The sequence below is a fragment of the Anomaloglossus baeobatrachus genome, unplaced genomic scaffold, assembly GCF_048569485.1.
Source record: "Anomaloglossus baeobatrachus isolate aAnoBae1 unplaced genomic scaffold, aAnoBae1.hap1 Scaffold_351, whole genome shotgun sequence".
NCBI lineage: Eukaryota > Metazoa > Chordata > Amphibia > Anura > Aromobatidae > Anomaloglossus > Anomaloglossus baeobatrachus.
In genome coordinates this window covers 102,608-107,814 of record NW_027442872.1, presented here as the reverse complement: position 1 = coordinate 107,814, position 5,207 = coordinate 102,608, and the positions used below count along the sequence as shown (strand labels likewise).

At 52.6% G+C, this 5,207-nt stretch overlaps 1 pseudogene; it reads right to left on the bottom strand.

Annotated features, from left to right (window-relative positions):
- Positions 1-4,280: 4,280 nt before the first annotated feature.
- On the bottom strand, positions 4,281-4,487 carry LOC142272523 (U2 spliceosomal RNA; annotated as a pseudogene).
- Positions 4,488-5,207: the final 720 nt, after the last annotated feature.

The window sequence follows — 5,207 nt, the reverse complement described above, 5'->3', positions numbered from 1 at the left end:
CCGCCATTACCTGGCAGCAGCCAAGTTCACCGCGTACACAGACAATAACCTGCTGACCCATCTAGATACGGCCAAGCTGGGCGCGTTGGAGCAGCGGTGGGTGACCAGGTTAGCCAACTACGATTTCACCATCAAGTACCGGGCCGGCCGTACCAACGTCAATGCCAATGCACTCTCCCGGATGCCCCACCTGTCGGAAGAGGGGCCAGAGGATGATGACCTCGAAGAGATCGAGTTGCCTGCATTTCACCGGCCATTCACTGAGAAGGTGCACGTCTACCAACAACGGGTGAACCTGGATCCGCTGCCCCGACAGGACTGGCAGGAAGCTCAGGACCAGGCACCTGCTGTCCGCCTGGTCAAGACTCTAGTGGAACAGGGTTCTGCTGGGATAGACCCTGCTGCCCCTGCCGAAGCCCAACGTCTGTGGCAAGAACGGACCCGGCTATACCTACACCAGGGGAAGTTGTATCGCGAGCTGATTAATCCAAAGACTCACGAGAAGATCCGCCAGCTGGTGATTCCCCAGGCTAACGTGCCCACCGTCCTGCAAGCATACCATGATGGTGCAGTGCACTTCGGGTGGAAGAAGCTAGAGATGTTGTTAAGAGAGCGGTTCTATTGGAGTGGAATGCGGGAATCTGTGGAGGCCTGGTGCCGAGAATGTGGCCCTTGCGCATTGAGAAGGAAGGACGAGGCCAGCCAGAAGGCACCCCTACACCCGATCATTACACACCAACCGCTGGAGCTGGTTGCCCTTGACCATGTAAAGCTCACCCCCAGCCGAAGTGGGTACACCTACGCTCTGACCATCGTAGACCACTACTCGAGGTTCCTGGTGGTTGTCCCAGTTAAGGACTTAACCGGCCGCACCGCTGCTAAGGCTTTCCAGGCTTATTTCTGTTGACCGCATTGGTACCCGGAGAGGGTGCTTACCGACCAGGGTCCGGCCTTTGAAGCAGAGGTATTCCAGGAATTCTGCCAGTTGTACGGCTGCAAGAAAATCCGGACCACGCCTTACCACGCCCAAACCAATGGCATTTGTGAAAAGATGAACCACTTGGTCCTGGGCCTCCTCAAGACGTTACCACTGGAAGAGCGGAACCTGTGGCTGGAGAAGCTACCTGACCTGGTCGATATGTACAACAACATCCCTTCCAGCTCTACGAAATGCACTCCAGCATACCTGATGAGAGCTCGTCCCGGCCGGCTACCAGTGGATCTGGAAATGGGCTTGGAAGCTTCAGAAGCACTCCTGTCGACAGCTGAATGGGACACTCGGCGGAGGACACAGTACCGACAAGTCCAGGAGTATGTTGAAAAGAACTTGTGCCGGAGTCGGGGACAACAGGAGCAGTGCTTCAACAAGAAGGCGCCTGCCGGTTCCTTCCAACCTGGGGATGTAGTGCTGAAGCGGAAAAGAAGGGCCCACAAGCTGGATGATCAATGGGAAAAAACCCCGTATGTAGTCCAGCCCACAGGATGGGAGAATGAGAAGGCCTACCAGATCAGCCGTGACCAGGGGGGGACTTTGGCCACGGTTTCCCGAGACCACCTGAAGAAGTGCCCACCAGCATTGAGAGTAGCGGATGAGGCTCCAGTTCCCAGTCCAGTGGAGAAGGAAAAAGAGGTAATCCACACCATGATGGGTGATTTTCCAGCAGACTGGCCTACACAGAACGGTGCGGTGATCCTTCCAGTGATACTGTTCCCACAACCCGTGGATGAAGAAATGATGGAAACGGTTAACCGCGAGCCAGTGCCCAGGGATGTACCTGTACCCAGCTCCCCTACGCCTCCGCCTGCCCCACATGATAGCAGGGAGGAGGAACTGACTGTTCCCTCTGCCCCACTGCCTGTCACCACTGACACCGGACCCCGAAGGTCCACTCGCCCCAACCTAGGTAGACCCCCACTTAGGTACAGGGAAACTACTCTTTAACAGGGGGGGGGCTTTATGTGTTGAGTGTACCAGTTTGAAAGTTTTAAATGATAAGTAAAGATGATCAACCAAAGAAGTTTACCTGATTGAACCGTGATTAAACCGGCCGTTGCCGGCAACTGTTGTCCCCGTAGGGACTGTGCAACCATTGCGTAAGGAACTGCTTACGGACAAGCCCGAGAACTTGCAGGGCAACCACAAACTTAGTGCAATGTAAATAAAAATGTTTGTTGGCTTGACACCGTTACCGCCTCCGGAGAGGCTGATTTGGGAGGATGGGCCTGGAGGAAAGGGATGGCCTAGGCCCGCCACTACCGTAACCGGTGGCGATCCTCCGGGGGTTCAGGGGTCCCCTTGGACGTGGGCCCCCTGAAAGAGACAGAACCCGCTCGGGCAACTTGGTGCTGGACTGGGGTCAAGGGGTGCTGCCCGCTTCTTAGGGGCAGCATCAGGGCCAGGTTGTTTGGGTGGGAGAAGAGCGGAAGCTGTACCGTTGTAAAATGTTTATGATGCTTTTACATGTTTTACCGTTTTATTCTTTTTCAGTTGTGAAAATAAAACCGGTGATGGACGGGCAGCCCGCGGACGGTCTGCATTTTACTATAGGGGAATGTGGCGCCCTGGACAAGCCAGGTCGTCACAGGTACTACACCAACACACTCTACACTCCGGCTAGGCACACCGAAGCTAAACACAAATCCTAGTTGCCTTCCTCCAGGGGCTGATGTCCACACCAGGGGGTGGGCCAGGCGGTTGATCCCACCCACCGAGGAGTTCACAGTCCTGGAGGCGGGAAAAGGAGTCAGATTAGAGATCAGTTTTGGAGTTAGAGAAGTGAAGAGGAGAGGAGACTGACCGTGTCCGGGTGTGTGGCCCGGGCACTCAGCAAGGTTGGCAGACGGTGGTGACCTTCTGCAGGAGAGGCTGATTGGAGTGAACCGTACGGACCGGGGATGGGCGGTGGCCCGCCGGTACCAGATCGGGGAGTGAAGAGAAGCCAGCACCATCCGGCAGGGCCTACGGACCCCGACCAGGCTAGGAGTCGCCGTAAAACCGGTCAAATCCGTTAGCGACAGGAACCTCCAGGGTTTCCCAGCAGTCAAGACCCGATTGAAGGCAACAGCTCACACCGTAGAGGGAAGCACAGTCACCGCCAAGGCTACAGTTCCCAGGGCCAGAGCCTGCGGGCAAAAGGGGCTCCCTCAGCATCCATCCAAGCTGGGGAGCGGGTTACCGGTGGGAAGCCCGCTAGATTTTGGGGGAATAAAAGGGGTCCAACACCACATCCCCACAGGTGCACACCCACCCATCAAAGAGAGCTATAAGCCAATACCACCTTCACATTGCCAGTGTACCAAGGACATGTTGAGCAACATGAAGGCGGCTGGGGTTATCCGTGACAGTTGTAGCCTTTGGGCAGCTCTGTTGATCCTGTTAAAAAAGAAGGACGGCACCACTCCCCGTATTGAGGAATCGCTAGCTGCATTGAGAACTGCAAATTATTTTTCTACCCTTGATCTCACTAGTCACTATTGGCAAGTGTCCGTTGCTGAGGCAGACCGGGAGAAGACCGCCTTCGCCACCCCTATGGGTCTCTGCGAGTTCAAAAGCATGCCCTTCGAGCTGTGCAATGCGCCAGGAACCTTCCAGAGGCTGATGGAATGCTGCTTGGGACAAGATTTTAGGGTGTATAAAAAGGGAGATTAGATCCCGTGATCCCAACGTATTGTTACACCTCTATAAATCACTTGTAAGGCTACATCTGGAATATGGGAACCAGTTTTGGGCTCCACATTTTAAAAAGGACATTCAGAAGTTAGAGTCAGTTCAAAGGTGGGCAACTAGACTACTACAAGGAATGGAAGGCCTCCCATATGATGACAAGTTGAAAAAGTTATTAAGTGATTATTGGCTGCAATGGGGCTTTCTGGCTGGTGCCAGCCTCTCTTCTTAGCACACAGGAACCACAATCCCTACACCATGCTTCAATGGATTCTCTCATCCCAGCCCAGTAAAACTACATATTTTACACAGTCATAAGCAGCCAAAAGGGATCTATTCTATTCAATTGCAAATGATCTAGATAAGACTGAGAATAAGATACTGCACGGGACATAGCAGAGTTGGTCAAGTTGAGTGGAGATGAGTTTGCTATTTGGCACAGCTTTTTGCATCAATAAAGCAAGTAAAAGGTGTGAAAGATAAAAAAAAGGGTGAAAGTGTGAAAAGTGAATTGGCCAAATTGAGGTGCATATAAAGTTTTTGCTTTCTTTCAATTCACTAATGGGGCTCATTTGAATCAGGTGAATTGAGTTCTGCTTTTGGAAACTGGGTTAAGAAGGGGTGCACCGGTCCTGGAGGTACTGCAATACCAGGTCAATGCGTGGAGTGGACAGAGCAAGATTTTTTCCATCTCCTTGTTCTAAAAATCCATTTAATATATGGTCCCCAGAGAGGGGATGTATCAGATATTAAACTGATAAGAACAGATTTAATTTTTTTTTTTTTCTGTTTATCAGTAGGACTTCAAAATAACAAAGGTGATCGCCTCCCGTTGCCTGGGAACCGTCCAGGCACAAGAGGGCTATGTGTCACCAGAAGGCGCACACACTTCCTCAAGGCCGGCAGACGTGCAATCCCAGGCACCTTCCAGTACCGACCAAGGTAGCGTCCTCCGAAACTACACTTGATCTTAGCCAAAAGGCCGAGAAGCTATAACCCGAATTGGTTACGGCCTTGAGTGGCACCCTGGCCTATACCGGACACATCTTAGGGAGAGGGAGACAAACCCACGCCTACAGAAGACATTTTGTCACCCAAGCCAACCCTTGAAAAGGCTGTTTTGCAGAGCAAAAACAAGAAGAATGGTGCTTTTTGCAGCCGCCGCCCACTGCAATGAATCTGAATAACTCCTCCTTTTGGACACAAGCACCTCCCCTCCCCCTTGCAGTCTTTCCAATTCATGATACAAAAAGACGGACGGACAGGACAGGACAGGACAGGCTGCCTGACTTTCCGTCACTGCCACCCTTTGCCATCCTTGCCCGTAGAAAGCCCTTTCATCATCCCCAAACCCTAATCTTTTCCCTTCCCTTCCCAGATGCGTCTCACTCCCTTTCATTAGGAAGTGAGCGCAGCCTTTTCTCCGTTCTGCACATGCGCGACGTTAAACACAAATGCGCAGGCGTGCGTTCCATTACCCTCACTGCATTCCACTCCCATACAGGAAGTGGGCGCAGCTATTACTACGGTCGCACATAAAAGA